Genomic DNA, 22,868 nt, shown 5'->3' with positions numbered 1-22,868 from the left:
ACATATTTTCCTTAGAAAAGATGTTGGCATGTTACATAATGAAATAAATTGTATTTTTTTTTTTTGAAAAAAAAATAATATTGAAAATAAAATTTACCGTTCAATACAGTAGTATAAGGGATAAATAAATATGAATATAAGGAAATGTGGGATATCTGTCAATTGGGCAGGAACACAACGACACACATGACCAGAATACAGCAAGAGGTCAGCATATAGTCTTCAACAATAGCCAGGTGTCTACGCAATATGTCAAACTCTAAATCGTTCAGCAAATAATCACATCTCAACCCTTAAATCTTAATCAGATGACAATATATACATAAAAGAACATTCGATTCTAATCGGTACAGTAAAAAACGGTAACTGTAACAAAAACCTGTTTAGAAATAAGAAAATACGAGAACAATACAACGGTCAATAGTATTATAACGTATTAAAGAATTTTCACAGTTAATTAAAGCAAGCTCAAAGTATTTAACCTGTTGATATGAAATCATGATGTCCTGTACTCAAATATCGTTTTTCTGTACTTCACTAAAAGATTGTTTTATTGTAGCAAAGTCATAAACAGTGCAAGAAGATACGAACTTGAATAGTGCCAACTGAAAGAACAGTAAAGAATTTCAAAATTTCAATGCAGAAAAAACAAAAGGAACACCTCAGTTTTGATTCAAATTACGAGTATGAAACTTGATGATTATCCCGAAAAATACCAGACACAGAGATTGAACGACAGTTAGATTATAACTTTTCATCCATAAGATTATAAAGCCAAAGAGAAAGGTTTAAAATATAATTAACAAACTTATAAGCTTTATAAATAATATTACGGTAAGAGCTGAATGCTGAAATACCTAAATTTAATCTACATTTAAAAGTTTGTTGTGCTTTAAAGTGTTTAATTATTTGTTATTTCTTAAGATGTCTTTATTCAAGTTTCCCAGACTAGACCAAGATGTAGCGGATATAAACCTTGTGCATAGAAATGTAGAAACGAGGTCGCTTATAATGCAATTATCCATAAAGTTAACATTTCCAAGGATTAGTACTTATGTAATTAATAGCTGATTTTCGAACTCGTCCGAGACATTAACGATATAAACCAATGCTCCAAATTTCCTAAAACAATCAAACTATAATTGTAGGCTTGAAAGCTATCAAGACCTGACGGACGGGCGCCCGGTATATTCATTTCACATGTATGTTTGCATAATACTAATAACCTTATGTTTTGGTGTTGATATCGTATTCATGTGATCTGTGATACATGGTTGTTTCATTAGCAATCATACCACATCTTCTTATTTTTATTAATTTACTTTTTAATTATTATTTTTCCTTATTTATTGTCACCATAACTCTTTTAATGGCAAAACTATTCAAATAATTATGATCAAATGTCCCGTTGGTATCTTTCACCTCTCTTTTGCTTCGACAAGCGATGATAATAACGTTATGTACACCAAAATTAAAAATGCTGGTTACAACCTTTAGTAAAATAAGTAAATCGAGAGATACAGATACAGACTGTCTTATTAACCAATCTAGATGCCCTTTAAGGGTGGATCAATAACAATGTAATTATTAATAACATAACAATCAAACTAAACAACAAACCAATAAGACGATAAGGACTAATTAGAATTAAATTTGTATTGCATTTATAAAATACTGTTTACATAAAATGATAATCCTACTATCTGAAATAAACAGATATTAAGGACTTCCAGCTAGATTTGGAGAAAGAGAAACATTTCTTACTATCTTTGATGAGTTTATTTACTACTTACCATCAGTCTTATATTTGATTCAGTAATGTGTCAGGATTTTCACGAATATGTATGCTTATATTGGTGACTTTGAATCTGTTCAAAGTTTTGATTTTTCTACCCTTTATACCACTTTGTCTCATAATCTTATTAAGAAAAAATTCACACACCTAATTAAATGGGCATTTAAAAAGTCAGAATGCGAATATATATGTTCAAACTCTTTGAGGACATTTTTAGTAACAACAAAAAAAAAAAGAACTATGCCAATTGGACCTGCTTTGATACTATAACTGCCCTTGATTTTTTACTAGATAACATTTTTGTTCGCTATTGAGATTCCGTATATCGTCAAATTATCGGAATTCCAAAGAAGACTAACTGTGCACCACTTATTGCGGACCTGTTTCTGTATTGTTATGAGTTACAATTTATGACTAAATTCTACAAAGACCCATCGAAACTACATCTGGTACAAAAATTTAATAACACTTTTAGATATTTGGATGATATATTGGTTCTCAATAATGACGACTTCAGTATGTACACTAAAGAGATTTATCCTGTTGAACTGACTTTAAATAAAGCTAATATTAACAATGAACACTGCCCTTTCCTCGATCTTGATATCTATATCTTTAACGGGAAGCTTAATACCAAATTTATGATAAAAGAGATGATTTTTCATTTCCTATTGTTATTTATCCATTTTTAGATGGTGACGTTCCCTTTTCACCATCTTATGGTGTTTATATGTCTCAACTTGTTCTATTCGCTCGTATATGTAACAGTGTATTTGATTTTAACGAAAGAAATATTTGAATTACTGAAAAATTATTACACGATGGGTTTTTGATATCACAGACTAGTCAAAACATTTACTAAATTTTATCATCGGTACACGGACATCATTCGTAAATATAAATCAATATGCAGACATCTTGTACGTTCGGGTATTTCATATCCAATCTTTTATGGTAATATTCTATACAAAGCACACAAATGTCGGCATTCACCTCAAAAGCTAAACAAACCTTTAAACAGACTTATTTTTATTCAGGGATATAGTACGATACTGTTGTCAGGTCATTAAAGATGGCATATTTTTGTATTAATATTGATTCACTCATAAGGTCTTTGCGTCGAAAATAAACACATTTATTCTAAAACCAGTTGTTGGCATGATACGGGTTATGTTCTTCTCATATATTTTGTGAAGGTATGATACTAAACCCTAACGAGAGGGATTGTGCTTGATTTTCATATGATGAAGACATAACTGCTAATAATCCTTTGTTAATTTATGTATCATTGTCATTTCGCTTGGTTTCTTTTGTTACCTATTCTGACATCGGACTCGGACTTCTTTTGAACTGAGTTTTACTGTGCGTATTGCTGTGTGTATTGCTGTGTGTTTGTGTATTCTACATTGGCTAGAGGAATAGGAGGAGGGTTGAGATCTCACAAAACATGTATACCCCGCCACATTTTTGCTCCTGTCCCAAGTTAGAAGCCTCCGGCCTTTGTTAGCCTTCTATGTTTTTTTAATTTTAGTTCATTTATATGTTTTGGAGTTTAGTATGACGTACATCTTCACTGAACTAGTAAACATTTTGTTTAGGTGCCAGCTGAATCCGACTCCGGGTGCGGGATTTTCTCGCTGTGTTGAAGACCCAATGGTGGTCTTCGGCTGTTTGCTGCCATTCCCCATTTCTATTCTCAATTTTATGGTAACGATAAAATATTATAAAATCATACTCGCTATTATGATTCAACATCTAATTCTTAAAGTATTTACAACATATTGACACAACTTTTTTGTGCCCTTTGTCATGTATAAAAAATATCTTACGTGCTAAACTAGTTAGTGAAAGTTCTTGTTACTAGTGCATATATTTGTTGTCTCCTCGATAAAATCTTTCCTTAGCATGGGACAATTAAATTAGAGTTGAGTTTACTAGAAAACACATCACCCTTTCAGCGTTTACTACATAAAAGACGTTTTGTATTTACAAAGTGCAATTTAAGTATATACATTTATATTCTAAATCAAAAATGTTAGTGGTCATACAGACTGCAAGTTCACTCGGCCTTCTTAAAGTTTCACCGCGGATGAATGGAACCTATCAAATAGTCATTGATTAAACATTTTCAAAGTGCTTGTATGAAAAAATATTAAAAAAAAAATATATAGGTAATATACCGATGTTCAGCAAACATTTCATATAGCATAAATATATAAAAAGCATATATTGATATAAACCAGACAAATATGGAGCGAAAATAAATGTAATCGCTTGAACTCCAATAGCAGGTGTGTTGACAGGGAAAGCATTTCCTGCTAGGCATACATCACCTATCAATATATCCGAAGGTAAGTATCAAAGTAAGGAACATGCGATATAATACAGTATTTAACGCGGAATGTCATACATAGAGAATATCATAAGGCTTTTTCAATATCACATCCGTATCAACCCAAGACACCAATATAATCCCAAGAGCTCTGCTCGAGGGATTATATTGGTTGAGGGTTGATACGGTGTGTGATATTGAAAACGCCATATCATATACACTTTATTATATACATATACCTCACGTAGATGTTTTTTTATTTGACATGACGTCATACAGATAAGGAGGTTTGAAATGACGTCATACAGATTATAGGTTTGACATGACGTCATACAGATTAGGGGTTTGATAAAGCCTTTGCACTGCAATCTATGACGTAACGTCATACAGATTAAAGGTGTGATAAAGCTTTTGAAACCGTGCTGATATCGATATCATCACGGGTGGCTGATCCAGCACGATTGCCAATGATTGTATTACACATACAATTTATCTGTATTTACTACTAAGTATATAATAAAAGTCATTAATATATGGGTATTCGGCAAATCATTTCGAATACACTACTTTCGTCAAAAGATTACAGTTAAGTTAATGATATTTCATTTTTTTTTGAAAGTTTTTCGGTGTTCATAAATTATTCCATAGGTTTTGTTCAAAACCCTAGCCATAAACTCATTCAATAAGTCATAATTCTCGGTACTTGAAAACTCGGGTTGCATTTCCAAAGGCTCCATTATATAGATATAGGTCAAAAGAAAATTAAGATTCTACGGTCACACATTCGTTCGTTCCTCAGAACACATTGCTATCCCTTTACTGTTTTTGGAATTTAATAAAGACCTTGTGGTATAGATGGTTCAAATATAAACTCATCACACATGACTGACGTACCTTTCCTAATAGACCAGTTCCATGTTTTACTGTTACATATTTACTTTTTAGCATGTGCTGATTTTATGGTTTAATTTTGTTTAAACTTTGTCTTTCCCTACAAAAATTTATTTGAAAGGACGAGTTTTGTTTTAACGTTCAATAATAATCCTTACTTTATTTGTGTGGCTAGTAACAATTATTATTAATATCAACAGTAGTAATTAATACGTGTTATAAAGATGGTAAACACAGTAAGTTACAACAAACTAATCTTCCCCGAGGCCCTAACATACAAATTTCAATGCAATTAAAACCAAAACATATTTACGCATAGTTAAATTACAATCATATAGTTCAATGTATCATTATAAAAGATGAAGCAATTCAAGAAATACATGTAGTAAAAAAAAAATCAAATATGATAAAAAATATAATACAAAAAATCAAGACAATACATTGCAGAGCACATAGGTTCATCAGAACTGTGTCAAGTACTTCTGTGTACTTTATTTAAAATCAAAAGTGTTTTGGACGCATTTTTTTATGGTAGTGCATTCCTGAATACACAAAACATTTCATACACAGCTCAGTCTTTGGCTTATGATTTATTTGTCGTATTTGTAAAGGTTTTTATTTTTACATGTTTTAGAATTCACGCCCAGAGGTTTATTTGGTCGTTATAAGATTAAACTGTGCTTCAATCACATTCTTCAAATCATCATGAGGTTATATTTGTAGATTGATGTAACGTCTTTTCGCCAATTGATTTTCGAGAGGTTGCATATGTCTTTGGTCCACTTCAACATCTTGAGTCGGTCCCAGTTTCACCAAGATTCTGTTGAATTGCGTCATTTGAAGACAAATATTGAAGGTTATTAATACTTTCATGTATTCTTGAATGGTTGGATGATAAATCAGAAGTGTCATTTCTATCTTCGGCATCAGCTGTAGGTTCGTGTTCAACATCTATGCGAACGATGCGTTGCTGCTGTTCAGATAACGGACGGATGTTTATAAATTGTGAAAGGATTGTTCCAATTTCGTCGTAATTTACGTATTGATTATCGCCATCCAAAGACGACTGTCTGCTTCGTCGATGAAACCAAATATGAGTTGTGACAATATACAGGAAGAGTACGGATGATAAAGTTACAAAAATTATCAGATACATCTTTAGTTTGTTGCTCTTTTGTATATCATCTATAATAATGAATATTTCAATAAAACTTAAAGTATGACTGGCAGACAAATTTTGATATGCATTATAAGAATTATACATGTTATAGAATCTTTTGTCTTCATATGTTTGAATTATATTTTTTTCGGACGTTTCACGTTCATAAAGCCAACAGTCCTTTCGGTTTTGTAAAGTTCGCATATCTTATCTAAAAACTTTAAAAATAAAAATAAAAAGATCAAATTTTGTGCATCCAAAGCTTTTTCTGGATTGACCTTCAGCGGGAACTCTAACATTCATGCCGCCGTAGCTAGTACACGTTTCGTCCCAGAGGGAATCACCAGCCTTTTTGTCACTGGACACATTTTTATTACATGAAATATTATTCATATGTTTATTTTCTGCAAATTTACTGGTTGTTGACTATTGATATGTTGGTAACATTAAGGTCTTTCTTCCCCCCAAGGCATTGATTGCTATAGCCGTATTAGGCACAACTTTTCGAAATCGTTTTCAATGCAATTCAACTTTATATTTTATTTGGCCTTCCAACTGTGCTGATTCGAGCGCCACTGATGCGTTTTATATAGACGAAACGCTCGTCTGGCGTACCCAACTTACTTTAAGTTTTGTATCAACGAGGAGTTTTTATAGTAAGTAAATAGTAATAATTATGGTTTTAATTATCACATGATTTTTTTAAATTCTAAATAAGCATTTAAGATACTTGGGTACTTCAATTTCAAAAGATACGATGCAATACCAAAAAAAATTGAACCTACCCACTGGCACAATTGAAAAGTTGAACGACGTTGAACCATATGAATTCCAAATATTTAGTTCGTAAGTAGTAAAATCATATTCCTCTAGGATTCTTGTTATAATTTCTACTTTGTAGCCGGTGATGTGAAATGTTTTCCAACAGGTCGGTAGCATATACTTTTCTGAGGTTATTTTAAACTGTACCATGTTTTTGCTTTCTTGTTCGTTTAGTCTTTTCAATTCTACTCTGTCAACTCTTGGGTTACTGTACACGTAAAATGTCAGTTCACAATTTCTTTTGAGACTGCATACATTCGTTTGATAACTTGAATTCAAAAATGCAGGTTCGCCTAAACAAAATAAATTATGAAAAAATAAACTGATATATACACCAAAAATAAATGTCAATAATAAAACCTTTAATTACAATTATAACACAATGTTGACTGCTGTACCCCTCTTTTTGTCATTTTTACTTATTATGTCTGATTGGTTTTTTTCACACATTGTTGACAATATAATGGAATTGTATGCGACTGTCATACAAGTTAGAATTCAACTAGCTATATAACCAGGTTTAATCCACCATTTTCTAGATGAGGAAATGCATGTACCAAGTCAGGAATATGATAGTTGTTTCCCATTCCTTTGATGTGTTTGGGCTTTTGATTTTGCCATTTGATAAGGGATTTTCCGATTTAAATTTTCCTAAGAGTTTGGTATCTTTGTTATTTTACCTTTTAAATATTTTAGGCAACTATTCTTCGTCAATAAGGAGTCATACCTTAATTACCTCCCTATTTAACAAAAAATCTGTTATAAGTATCTCGCACATATTGCAACCAACTTTTTCAACTAAAAACATATATCCGGGGATCTCAATATAGAGGACATCAGGTCTTAACCATATGATTGCCATGTACAAGGTTCCTATTCATATATCATGGCTGGCTACGTTATAGCTGGTGACGTCAACAACTCTTCTCTACGAAACGTGGAACCCAAATGACCGAAATACCTTGTGCTTATATCCCTAAACTGGAAACAGAAATTTAAAGTAGTAATGACATCAATCGAGGTTTATACAAGACAATGGACTAAATGCAAAGACGTAACCGTTGTCTCTGAATGGGTTAATGCTGTAAAGACGTTGTAAAAAATCTGAATTGTCTACCAACAGTAGTGCTTCCTCTATTTTTAAAGACCCAATTAAAGCTAAGCAGTTGTTGCCCTACCTCCTAGCATTACATTTATGTATTGCAACATTCCAGAAGCGTCTGCATATGAAGTATATGTTTTCAAGCTGATACGATATTTCAGGGCTAGCGTTTCCTAGTTTCCTATCATGATTCCCCTGTAGGCGGGTTGCTGCTAACAAGGACGCTTATGAACCAAGGGATCCAAAATGGTGTAGTTGAAGTCATCCCTTCGAAAGTTTTACAGATGGCATCAAGACTTGGTTGACCGTTATCGAATATGTGCGTCATAGATGACCATGGATATATTCAACTTGTCCAAACTACAATCCGGTACATTTTTCCTGGATTGTGATATCATCGAATGTATACTTGCAATGAGTAACACGACGGGTGCCCTTCCGGAGGACCCTTGCGTTAATCTCAGTTTTTGACAGGTTTACTAATAGTGTTTATCAATTCTTTATTTCCTGTTTAGTGTTTTGAGGACAGTTTATATATTCATTGTTTAAACTTTTTGGAATTGAGGTTTTTGTTGGACTTTTGAATTTTGAACGCCACTTTGGTATCGTCTCCCTCTTTTTGCAATTGAAAATCAATAATGATGTTCTACAGGATAATCATAAAGTGTTCAAAATACTAACGTATAATTTAATGTGCCAACGGATTGAACGTTCTCATTCCGCTGCTTCGTCGAATGTTATATTTACTTTTTTGAGATTTTATATTTTTGCTTAGTTTTTTCCATCTAATATATTTTTTTGTTTTAAATGACTAGAGTATGTGTCGTGCCATAATAAATAAGAAAAACAACTTCTGCTTGTTAGAAGAAATGAGAACATATGCATTAACTGTTTGACATGGGGAGATGTTCCATTTCGGTTTTTAAAAAGCCCTTGATAACTGGCGTTATCTATTGATGTTCATTTTTATGAATAAAAATAATGGAGGTGTGTGATAAACATAAGTCAATGTGACCATAAACACAGACACAGCCTGTCTCCCGTCTGGTTTTCTCAGTTCTTCATAAAATTGCATTGTTCAATTACGTAAGATATGTTCGACAACTTTAACCTGGATCTAAATATTCCAATCCTCATATTACCGACTTTCGACTCCGGATTATATAATTTTTCGACATGTTACCTAATATGTGATAGGATATCCTGTTACTCGGTCAAGTCACAGCAACGTAAAGAAGTAAAATCAAGCGTCCAATCGGTACAATTTTGAGGGGAAATTAACTGTTTTATGTATTCTATACACAACAAAATCATCGGAAAACAGTAAACTTTCCCCCAAATTGCACAGATTATTAGTTTGATTTTACTTATTTTGGTTGCTCTTACTTGATCGAATACCAGGATGTCCTACCGCAGAGTAGGTAACCTGTCGAGAAATTATATAGTAATCCGAAGGCAAAAGTCGGTAATATGAAAATAGATTATTACCTGGTATTATTATCAGACGAGATCCTGTTTGTTTCTTGTTCCCTTTACTGTCACGTATACCGTTGCTGGCTGTACACGTATATATACCATTTCTCATATAAGGATATTCTGTATTATCTAAAGTAAGCGTTCCATTTGCAAAACCATCGAGATAACGGATGTGCTCCCCATACTCTGATTCATGGTTCCATTTGTAGAACGTGTAAGTGTTTGGAACACCTCTTACGATACAATCGACAGAGTCTGATCTGTTGATTAACTGAATCTCTGGTGGGTCTTGTAAATTGAATTAAAATATAAAGATGTAAAAATCAATGATAAAGTCAGTTGATAATTTGCACGTGAGTGTTTTTGTTTACATGTTTTTAAATCTTTTGTGGGAGGACTAACTATTATCTGAAATGATTTGATAATCTGTAGAGTATATAAAAAATCAGAAAAATTTGTTTTTTAAAAGTGTTTAATATTAATGACCGAAAAGACATATTATTTAATTTGAGAAGCCCAAAGAGATATACATATATATATATATGTTCAGTTCAGTCTAGGTGGCAGAGTGATCTAGGGTGCTGGACACAGTGCAGATGGTGTTGTCTCGATATCCCAATAGCATGAGTTAAAATCCCGGCTAGCGAAGAACAAGAATTTGCTTCCGCAAATTTGCAGATTTAACATTGGTGTGCTGATATTTAGAGTAATTATGAATATAATATGTGTTTTCAGCCGTGTATCACCTTCACTGGTGATCCAATGGATGGATCTGTTGTAAAGTTGTTACTTGTTTAGACGTACTTATTATATTATGTCTTATATATTCATGAAATATTTGCCGCGTTAGACAAGTAACTATAAATTGATAATAAATATAAGAAGATGTGGTATGAGTGCCAATGAGACAACTCTCCATCCAAGTAAAATTTTATAAAAGTAAACCATTATAGGTCAAAGTACGGTCTTCAACACGGAGCCTTGGCTCACACCGAACAGCAAGCTATAAAGGGCCCCAAATATTACTAGTGTAAAACCATTCAAACGGAAAAACCAACGGTCTAATCTATATAAAAAACGAGAAACGAGAAACACTTATGAACCACATGAACAAACGACAACTACTTAACATCAGATTCCTGACTTAGGACAGGTGCAAACAATTGCAGCGGGTTTAAACGTTTTAATGGTACCAAACCTTCACCCTTTTTCTGAAACAATAGTGTAACATCACAACATAGAAAGACACACTATAAAATATCAATTGAAATGACTTAACTCAATCAAAGGACATATTAACACCAGTAAACATACACTGAACAAATAAATTTGACCTATGATACAATGTAAATACAAAATCAATAAACTAAGGGAAGAATAATAAAAGTAACATGTTATACCGCTATGAAATGTTAAACAATTTAAGAAAAACAATATGCTCGAACAAAAATATCAGCCATTTGCAATTACTTTGAACACACGTAAATGAAAATAATTTTGTTGTTAGCTATACGTGTACAGTTCAAATAGAGAAAGGAAATATTTTTACAAAATAAGCCGATTTGCGGTTCTTACGGTCACTAGCAATTTAGAACTAATCGGATTTTGATCGTTATCTCTGAGTCTGTTTCATGTAGGTATCGATCATATATGCATTTACTACTATTAGTTAAAAGCTCAAAGTAGGATATTTTTGAATCAGAGAAACATTGAGTTGATAATTACATTGAATTGTGACGGAAATTTCTGCAGACCCACTAATTACATCATTCTTTGCCAAACACTTATACTTCCCAGAATTCTCTCTGTCAGCTGACTCAATAATCAAAGAATCGCCTGTTTCGTTTATACTATACCAGTATCCATGCTGTGATAAGTTATACCAGAAAAAGGTAGAAGGTACAAAGGCTTGAGAGAAACATGTAATATTTAATATATCGCCTTCTATTACTGCTGTTTCACCATGTATTTGTACTATAAGATCATCTGGAATAAACAATTATATCAAGTAACAGGAATAAAAAAAAAACATTTTACACTCAGCGGACTTCCAGAAGCATTGAGATTGCATGTCATTGAGTTTTTCTACTCTCCGCCTTTTTAGTGGATAATTAGTTTATAAGCCTACGTGAGTTATGAGTAGGCCTCAAAATAATAATGTTAGATGATTCAGTGACAACTCTATTTTTATAAGGACACATATCTGGTAAAAAGACTATTTGATTGCTAAAAACATTAGTTAAAAGGATAATTCGAGGAGACCGAAATCCTTTTCTCTTGTAAACAGTGGTCAGAGTCGACAGTCAATTTGCGTATTATACTGATACAGGCTTATAAACATGGACACCAGGGAACACGAAAGGTATAAGACATTTAAGCAGATGTATGAATCAAAGTCGGTGTCCGATTGCTTTGCAAGTTTGCACCTTAAATTAGAGAGGATGTTGAAATTGTGAAAACAGAGGTCAAATTACTAATGGACATAGTAGAAAACCTTGATTCTTATTCACAACTTATGGAAGACATACACAACAGGTTCATCCCTGGTGTTGAAGAAAAAAACACATCGAAAGAAAATGAACGTCTAAAGCTGGAGAATGGGGCTTGAAATGAAACTTGGTGGTAAGTGGTGTGGTCAGAATCCCCTTGTCAGACAAAGTAACGTCCGATTTGCATGTCAGGGTTTTCTTTGAACACGACGGGTGCCACATGTGGAGCAGGATCTGCTTACTCTTCCGGAGCACATGAGATCACTCCCAGTTTTTGATGGGGTTCGTGCTGCTTAGTCTTCAGTTTTCTATGTTGTGTTTTATGTACTATTGTTTGTTGGTCTTTTTCTTTTTTAGCATGGCGTTGTCAGTTTATTTTCGACTTATGAGTTTGAATGTCTCTCTGGTATCTTTCGCCTCTTTTTTAAGAGATACCGAAGGAGAGCGTCGATGAATGTTGTTTCAGGCCGAGCATAGGCTAACATGAGCAGAGGAAAAGAAAAAAAAAGATCATTGTACGATTCTACAGCCTAGAAGAGATTCTGGCAGATGTGTAATCTAATCTAGATGTTGCAACACTACAACTCAACCTTTTAAATCAAACACGTGCATTGCCTCCCTCCGAGCATATACATTCGTTATGCTGAAAAACATAGACCATCATAACTAGACAACTTTGAGTTTTGGCTGACCTACATGTTTTAAGAGACTTTACCTTATTAAAAAAAATGTTCTCAAACAAAATTACATAAGGAAAATTCATAGTTTATTGTGTTTATTATTTTTATAAGATATATGATATATTGCAATGTATTTTTGACTTGTGTATTTTAAAACTGTCTGTGAATTGTATTTTAAAAGTTGACAACTTTTGTGTCCCAGTTTCTATGTACATGGTTAATTTGCATATAAGGTAGAGCATATTATTATACTTCATGTCAAAATGCCAGATTTTGATTGGTTAATACGAAGGAGACAATTTACTCTATCCCATGGCAAATACTCTATTACCCTTCACGGAGACGCTTGATCAAGTGTGCGCTTTATTAAATACGGATGATTGTTATGTACAAGATGTCATATTTTATTACTTTGAATTTGAAATTTAAAAACAGAAATAACAGAACATTCAGTATAATAAATTGAATAACACATAGCTGAGAGGGTGATAGAGAATATTGTTACCCCTCGAAAAGACATTGTCAACCTTGGCTTCGCCTCAGTTGACAATGTTTTCTCGGGGTAACAATCTGCTATATCACCCTCTCAGCTATGTGTTATTTATAACTTGTACCGAATGGATTAACTTAAGTTGTTTAGATAAAATATAAACACAGATCACATGATAATTTCCATCTAAAGGAACCACTGACTATTTCTCTTTCAAGAGTATTTAGGTATATCAGAAATACCATATTCGTTTAGATGTAAATAGTTTTCATAGGTTTTGAACGGCCACTGGTGGTCAATCTTGAAGCCCACATGTCATGAGATAATTCCCTTACGCTGTTATTTTTTGTGGCTTTTAAAAAAGCTCTACATATACATGTACTATAAATAAATAATCAGACGCATATTACGAGACATACCATTCTATGTCACTATGACCAAACTTTTCTTAGAACTAATGGACTCACTTGTTATATTTAGGACTGCCGTTTCTGTATGCAATTCACTGTATTCTTCATTTAACCATGCACAGCAGTACAAACCTTCATCTTCAAGTGTAACGTTATAGATATAAATCTGAAACCGATTTATCGTTCTGCTTTTTATCAAATTATATTTATCTCTGTTGTATTGATCTTTGTAGGCATAAAGAGAGAAAAAAGCAATTTGTTCACCAGACTCAAAGTCACATCTTACGTGGTACATGTCTGCCCTTTTGGTTTCCCATGTAAACGTCAGGAGGCCAGGTTTTTCTTTTGTAGCCACAGAAAAACAAAACTGCACTCCAAGAAAAACTATAAAAAGACATTGCACTGTTATAAATTGCTAGTTATGAATGTGAGAATCTTTCGCTTTGATTTTGTATGTGTTTGAAATTGACTGATTTTGATGATACATAATCTGATCAAAAGATAATCTATATGTCATATTTTTTCACATTTTAATGCCTGCGACAAAAAAAGGACACATTATTTTATCATGTTCCGTCCGTTCGTCTTAGTGTTTTTGGCAGAATGTTTGTTTGTTTTTTGTTTTTTGTTTTTTTTTTGGGGGGGGGGGGGGGTAAACTGAATGTGTGCATATTGTAAGGATTTGATTTCATGAGCACTCATAAACATGTTAGACCGCGCCAATTCATTGTCACGGATATCACGTTCAGTTATAACTATTTTACACGGAAATAAAATTTGAAATTGGAGTGCCTGACGATTGTTAATGTTGTTGTCAGCCAATCAAAATTATGAATTGTAATGAAATAAAAATATAATGTAATTATTAGCTAATATGTTGGTTAATGAGTGTATAAAAACAATCATGAACACTTGGTTTAAGTAGTGGAAATTAAGGGACATTTATAGTTCCTGCTTATTAATAAAGGTGTGATGAGAATTATTGTATTAATTATTAAATCGATTGACAACAAAAACTTGACCGCCTTGAATATTGTAAAAGGTTCACTTACTTCGTGCGATTCTAAATAATTTAAATAATCATATGACACACAATATCAAGATCCTATCTATACGTTTTCTTCCTAAAACTGATGTAAATAACTGACCTATTAATACACATGAACACTTGATGATCTGAAAAACAACATTGAAACATATTTAATATCATTCTGAAAAAATAACATTGTGCACAGCTAAATCGCGTAGATTTATGTTTAGTAAACCCAAACAGTCAAAATTCAACATCGTCAAAATAATCGCCACATTTTACAATCCTATTTTTTTAATCATGAAAATGGAAGCCATTGAAGAGATGACGCGCTGTAAATTTGGCTCATGAAAAACGATAAATTTATTCACACGTAATAATTGCGATTCTTATTTATTGTATTTTAAAAGACAAATGTATCTACTAGCTGTTACGAATCATTTTCTGTACTTTTATTACTTTTGTCAGTCTACAGCTATTGTGTGATTGGTTGTCGAGGGGGGGGGGTATAAAAGTTCAATAAAAGACTAAAAAAGTCCTATTTCAGTTAGTGGTACACTAAAAATTTGAAGACCCTAGATAACACACACAAAAATGATTTTTTTATGTTCATTTTTTAGATCCAAATTCAAGAGCTCTTGATAAAAATGTAAGGGATGTGAGCTCGAGTGAAAGGCGTGTTGAATGTCATGTCATGACTAAAATAATTAGAATGACGACTCTACAACAGATTTTTATCGATCAGATCACCAGCAGTGATGGTGATACAAGGCTGAATTATATATGCAGAATGTATTTTCAGCCTTGTATCACCATCAGGCATCACTGCTGGTGATCCGATGGATAAAATCTGTTGTAGAGTCGTCACTGGTTCAGACGTACTTATAATATAATTAATTCTGTGACTGAGTCTTACATTAACTTGTAGGATCCTTTACAATAGATAATTCAGCTGATCTGTAACAATTCCATCTTCATGCCTTATATATCATGTACTATGTTACGATGCTAAATAAAAACTGACGAGGAAAGGTAACACCCGGCCCCCGAAAGCTTTATTATTATAGAGCCTAGGTGGTCGAGTTGTCTAGCGCGTCGGGCATAGTGCATGGCGATTTGGTGCCACGATATCTCAGTAGCATGAGTTCGAATCCCGGCCAGGGAAGAACAAAAAATTTGCTTCCGCAAATTTACAGATATAACATTGTTGGGCTGTTGTTTAGACGAATTATATATATATATATATACATATATATATATAACCAGTCTAAAGGGGTACAACATCACCAAAAAATAACAATAAAATGAACAAATGTAACTATAAATATTTTGGATAACAGATATCCTTCATCAGTATGATCACGATGTAAAATGAATCTTATCAACCTATTCTGATTATAAAACTATAGCAATCTTGAATTCTATACAAAAAACAGTTTTATCAGAACATCATAGAGACGCTAGTACAATTCTAGAATTTCCAAACACGGCGCAACGACATACCTAAAATAAAAATAGTAATAATTTGCGATATGAGCTTGCACAACTTTAAAATTCCAAAGGTGACGACAGTTAAGATGTTACAACAACTGCGTGGAAATACAATTCAGCTTTCGGTGACCTAGTGTTACCTTTCCTCGTCAGTAGAATCTAGAGTTGTAACACAGTACATGATATATTAGGCATGAAGATGGAATTGATTGCAGATTATCTAAATATCTATCGTAAAGGATCGTAATATACAGTCACAGAAATAATTATTTTGATAAGTACGTCTAAACAAGTGACAACTCTACGACAGATCCATCCATTGGATCACCATTGAAGGTGATACACGGCTGAAAACACATATGATATTCATAATCACCTTTAATATCAGCACAACAATGTTAAATCTGCAAATTTGCGGAAGCAATTTTTTGTTCTTCCCTCGCTGGGATTCGAACTCATGTTATTGGGATATCGAGACAACACCGCTTGCACTGTGTCCGGCGCTCTAGACCCAACACGGCCACCTAGAACTTATAATTCAGCCTTCGGTGGCCTAGTGTTACCTTTCCTCGTCAGTAGAATCTAGAGTTTTAACACAGTCCATGATATATATTAGGCATGAAGATGGAATTGATACAGAAAAAAATAAGTAAAAACAGCTAACAAAAACATTTTTAAAAAGTACCGATCCGAGAATACTCGCAGCTACTGAAAGCTAGCTAGTTCCAAGCCGATTTAAATAACAACTAATACAAAAATCATGCATCTAAGACAAAATACCAATCAGTACACATCTAGTGGATTAAGTGTAAAGACGTCATAGACAGTGTTTGTTTTATTATAATAATTCATACTGTACGACAAATCAAAACTGATCACTACATACTTAGAAAAATAAACACCACTTAAAAAAGAGGTATCATATTTCGATTGACGTCCTGCAAGTTTGGCAATACATATACCTTTCATCGGTTAACTTTAGCTGTAAAGGAAAGCCTTTCTCATATAATAAATTGATTAAATTATACATAAATAATTATAAATTTTACCATTGCATACGAAGTGTTTCCTCAATTCTCTACAAACATGACAATGAATACTAAGTTTCCGGAATCATTATAAATAAAATATAATGATTCAACATTTCTTTATTCAAAAATAAGTTAATATTAAACTGTTTCAATAAACAAACATCTCAATAATGTTAAAAGAAAACGGTCTAATCACTACAGGATAAAAATATAATTGATTGAATGAATGATATACCTCGACAAATTTTGTCAAAAATAGCACATTGAAAAATAGTGAAAGGCCAATAATATAGAAAAACTATGTGTTTTGTCAGATGTGTTAAGTACATGGGAAACCAATTCTAAATCCCAGTCAACCATAGGGGTTGGTTTGCAGAGAAACAAAATGATATTTTAAATTATAAAAATGTAAGGATTCTAACCAGTTCAAAAGTGAAAATCTTACCGGATCTGTCTTCGTTATGTATTTTGATATTTGTTGAATAGGTGGACTTTGGAGTAAAAATGGTTATTTCAATAAAAATTTTTGAATTAAAAGGTTGTCACGCAATGGCTCGGTGACTTGTGCTGTCACGAATTCCGGATCTGCCTCAAAAACCTTCAATGGTGCAAGCTCGTGAGAAGATTTCCTTTGTACTTGCACGATAATTGAGTAGCAAATACAAGATAACATTTTTTAACATGGCCTTGAAGCACATTTTTCAGTGTTTTAAATGCCCAACTCCTTGATAAAACTTTTTTTTTAAATAATTCATTAATTTCAATACATTCGTCCGCCATTTCAGTGCTTTGCCTTGATAACGTTGTTCCTTTTGTGTAGTTCACATTCACATATCTTCTTGTTATGTTGTTGGTAATCAACCATTTAATTTACACCTAAGAAGACAACTTGTCGTTTAACAACAATTCTTATAATAAACATTCTATAATTATTAGCTGGTTTCTACTATTCCTGATCTGTTAAAAAAGAGGCGCTGATTTAGCTGTGCAGGATATATAAATAAGCAGCCAAGTGCGGTCGGAAGGAGGTCAGACGTAATACCCGATACCTTATCTATGGAGCGTCAGACTTCCTCTGAAAGCTGCATAATTGTTTATTGCAAGGAATTATTTCAATCCTATCCAAACTACCCTCATTTTCTAGTAGCAGTAATATCTTTTAGCACATAACTTTATTCCATGGATGGTGTCCAATTAAGTAAATATTATTACAGACCTTCGAGCAATGAGAGTTAATCGGAAAACTTAGAGCAAAATAATTGAGCTCTTGTCGAAGAAATAAATAAATATTCGAGGTCCCATACATTTGACAAGTCACTTAGGTATGTAAATTCATTTTTTTTTCTTTCTTTACTTTATTAAGTTTTAATAATTGTCACACAATTATTGTATCACGACCTTTTAAATATTGAATAGATACAAGATCAAAAGCCGGCCATAAACCAGAGATACAAGGATGCTACTATTCTTGTATCACTGGAACAAACTTCATTCCAGAGGTGACACAGCGGAAACAACTCTCCAAAATTGTACCTAAAGGCTAGGGTTGACAGTTGATCCAACGCTTTCTTTGTTTCAATGTGTAAATAACTCTTCATTGCAATATTTTGAAATAAAATACCCCAGAACTATGATTGATTGATGTTTAGATAACGTCCAGTATATTCAGGACGATAACAAATTAACAGAAACCCCAATATGCAGTCCTTCAAAATGGATGACTGGGATGAAAGGCGCGGAGCCACTGAAAATTGAGGGCCATTGGATAGGGACAAAAATTGTGGCTTGCTACGGAACCCTTAGTGAAATGTTGAATGGATATTTCGACGTACAGGAAATTAGTAATAGCCTTGTGGTTGATTTACGCTTGACGTGGCTGTGTATTTATACATCTCGTACAGACAAACGGACGCTCCTCTTTAGCATGGGTTTTACTACAGGATTAGAGATAACCATATGTATAATCAAAGATCTGAAAGCTCTGAGGAAAAATGACGCCATTGTCTCTAATATTGGGATATTTTTTATGCAAGTCTTGATTTTCACATAATTTAATTACCTACTGAATCTTAAGAGACTTTTCAGTTCATGGTAGGTATGCTGACTGACAATGGAATAGAAATGAATTGTTTTCAATGTCTATGGCTTTTTTATTTGTTTGTCAAGATATATATATATATATATACATGTATGTGTGAAGTGAATATGAAAAAGAAGATGTGGTGTGATTGCCAATGGTACAACTCTCCACAAGAGACAAATGACACAGAAATTAACAACTAAAGGTCACCGTAAGGCCTTCAACAATGAGCAAAGCCCATCCCTCATAGTCAGATATTTATATATATATAAACTGAAATCTTTAAATGACAACATAAATTATTGCAGAATTATCTTTTTTTCAAATGTTTGTGAGTCATTTATTTCAAATAATTAACCCGTACTAAAATAAGGAGATGTGGTTACATGATTGCCAATGAGATAACAGTCTGATAACTAGCTAGCTATCCACCAGAGTCTAAATAATGTGGCTGTTGGCAGTTATAAGTCACTTTACATCATTATAGCCTCATTTTTTTAAGGACCTAGCTAGACCTTTTTCTTAGGCAAGGTGTATTATATAACTCTGAAAGCAATACAATCCAGTGTTCTCCCCAGGATTTTTTTTATAGCGCTGTGGTATTAGCGCCCGGCTTAAGATTGATTCACCTTAAGTTTCATGTTTGTGACTTGATGTTAGATTTATTTATAACTATCATGTTAGTTTTATTTTATTGAATAGACAAAGACCTGGATTTTTTATATATGTGCCAAGTGCATTAACTGAAATGCAAATAAGTGACATTTCCATTATTAATTAAACTTTAAAAATTAAAATGCCTAGATAACTTAAATAATTTGATTTTATTACCACCCGTCCCCAAATGTAGCACAATAGGTATATCTTTTTTTCTCACTTTCAGTTGTTTGACTTATAAACTAGTTATATATCCTTTACAGCTTCACAATTTACTTATACACATATTTAAGAAGGTTTACAATGACAAAATTGGAATTTCTTCATTAATTTTTATTTACATTTATCAAATTACAATTTGCAATTAAAATTGCTATATCCTTAAATATGAAAGAAGAAATGGAATAACTCTTTCCATATATACTGAAATGTTATTAAAGGCATGTTTAAAATAGGCTAACATATTTGATCAAATTCCAAGATAAATATGATAGAAATCTTTTTTTTAAGAAGTTTTTTTTTATTATTAAAGGTGGATTATCAATAAATAAATGTTTGCCAATTGAAACATAACAACCACCTTTAAAAGTTGTGTTTAGTTATTTTATGAATATGTGAATTATTGCCACCAGAAATATTTTACAAGATTTGACAATACTTGTTTTAGCACTTTTGAAATTGTCTCCCTTCACAACTTCCTGTTTACACATTTTGCTGTATCTCTAGGAATCATTAAATGCCATTCCTTATCCAAGTCATCCACAGTTAACATTGATTTTAAATTAATATTTAATTAATATTTATTGAAAAGTGGATGGCAAATCTCAATACTTTTTATTTATTTTCAAGAAATTTTCGTATCCGATTTTGAAAAAGTAATCGTAAAATACGGGCCTGTAAAGAACACCTGGACAACGGGAATGCTTTTCTCAAAACAATACAGGTTCAATAGTTTAGTTGTTTTAAACTCGAAAAAGTAATGAACTAATCGTAATGTTTCAAAAATGGACGAGACCACGTTGTCAGAGAAAGGGTAAAACCTTCCTTAAATACTTTTGGTATGATTTATTGAGCACTGCCTACTCCTTTCAGAAAGTTTCTGCATCTTATAATTCTTTTTAAAGTGAAGAAATCCAGAAAGAAATAAAGTCTTTTTGAAAGAAAAAACTCTGCAATTATCGCCATTGTATTCTTTAATAGAACTGGCCCCTGCGATACTTGACCTATATTATGTCTGCAGCAGTAACTTACAAATACATACGCACCGCGTGGATATAACCGTATTACTAATTTTCGATTCTTAAAAACTTCTTAAATCTTGATAAAGACCATTATCTTTCGTATGAATTTCAAGATGATTCCGATTATTATTTTTTGAATGATTTCAAAGTTCAGCTGACAAGAAAGGTAAACATTCTTTCAAGAACTATTTTCTAGCGATAGCGATTTGTTATCATTGGTATGTAAAAAGTCCAAAACCAAACAATACAGATCTATTTATATTCTGATTTTTTTTACGGATGGAAAGTCATGCACAAAAAAAGCGAAAGCTCATATAATATGAAAAATATACCAAAGGGATAGCTCAAAATACCATTTAATAACACTAAACATATGGACAGGTTAAGAATGAAATTCTGTACAGGACATAGTTATGTAAAATACGGAACTGAGTTCGGAAGGCAGCTTGGAAGCGACCGGAAGCGATAAAATGAAATCTGGTCAATGGTATAGTAAAATTAACGCTTTGACAGCGTCATTTTCCAAAAACCAAGTCAATCCTTTGAGAATGAAAATTTAACGTTGATTCCATAAGGCTAGGAGTGAACAGCTGCTAATCCGGACCAAATTATTCGTAATTAAGAAAAAGATTGATCATTGTGTTTACGTCCTGTGGAAGATATTTTCATGAACATTGAGGCCGAAAACAAATAAATAAATTCAATAGGTAGGTTTTGTAAAGTGAGTCGATCGGGAAAAATTAAAGGTTTAAAAATTATGCAGCCATTGCATTCAAACAATTATAATCAGAACACCTTTCGTATATTTTTAAAATCGATGGAGTCACTTCAGCATTATTCTCGATACATCTTCAGAAATTTAGTATCAATGCTACCTATAATCATTAATGTTGTCCAATATATTCACGTTGTGTAACAAACAGGACTTCCATTACGTTAATAATTTCATTTTTTAGGTTGCTTTAATGTCTGTAACGTTTTCTTTCTATTGTAGCTTATATCTTTTTTTGTAGGTTTTTGTTCAATTCGGTAATTTTGTCCAATCAGAGCTAAGATTGGTGACATCATGCATGCCGTTACCATAGTTAAGCGTCCTTAAGGTCAAATTGAACAAACCAAAACTATAACTGACTGCGTCAGTACAAATAAAATTATCCAGATAAATGAAATAAGTTCAGGTAAAGGAGGTGTCACCATCACCACTGTCAAATTGGTCAGATTTTGTAGGCTTATAAAAAAGAAGATGCGGTATGACTGCCAATGAGACAACTCTTCACAAGAGACCAAATGACACAGAAATAAACAACTATATGCCACCGTATGGCCTTCAACAATAAGCAAAGCCCATACCGCATAGTCAGCTAAAAAAGGCCCCGAAATGACAAATGTAAAACAATTCAAACGAGAAAACTAACGGCCTAATTTATGTACAAAAAAATGAACGAAAAACAAATATGTAACACAGCAACAAACAAAAACCACTTAATTACAGGCTCCCAACTTGGGACAGGCACATACATACATAATGTGGCGGGGTTTAACATGTTAGCGGGATCCCAACCCTCCCCCTAATCTGGGACAGTGGTGTAACGGTACAACATAAGAACGAACTTTAAAAATCAGTTGAAAAAGGCTTAACTCATCAGATGGATACAAATAGAAATACATCTAAGAAAAGCATAGAGTGGACGT

At 32.9% G+C, this 22,868-nt stretch overlaps 1 long non-coding RNA gene across 1 annotated transcript; it reads right to left on the bottom strand.

Moving 5' to 3' along the window:
* Window positions 1-5,420: 5,420 nt before the first annotated feature.
* On the bottom strand, window positions 5,421-14,184 carry LOC127725673 (uncharacterized). Its single transcript, XR_007993098.1, has 4 exons — window positions 13,704-14,184; window positions 9,590-11,563; window positions 6,963-7,292; window positions 5,421-6,203 (listed from the first exon to the last, which is right to left on the bottom strand). It is a non-coding gene; the product is annotated as an uncharacterized LOC127725673 (long non-coding RNA).
* Window positions 14,185-22,868: the final 8,684 nt, after the last annotated feature.

Source organism: Mytilus californianus, unplaced genomic scaffold (assembly GCF_021869535.1).
Source record: "Mytilus californianus isolate M0D057914Y unplaced genomic scaffold, xbMytCali1.0.p SCAF_15, whole genome shotgun sequence".
Classification (NCBI taxonomy): Eukaryota; Metazoa; Mollusca; class Bivalvia; order Mytilida; family Mytilidae; genus Mytilus; species Mytilus californianus.
Note: the sequence above shows the minus strand (reverse complement) of the source record. Positions and strands in the feature narration are given on the sequence as shown.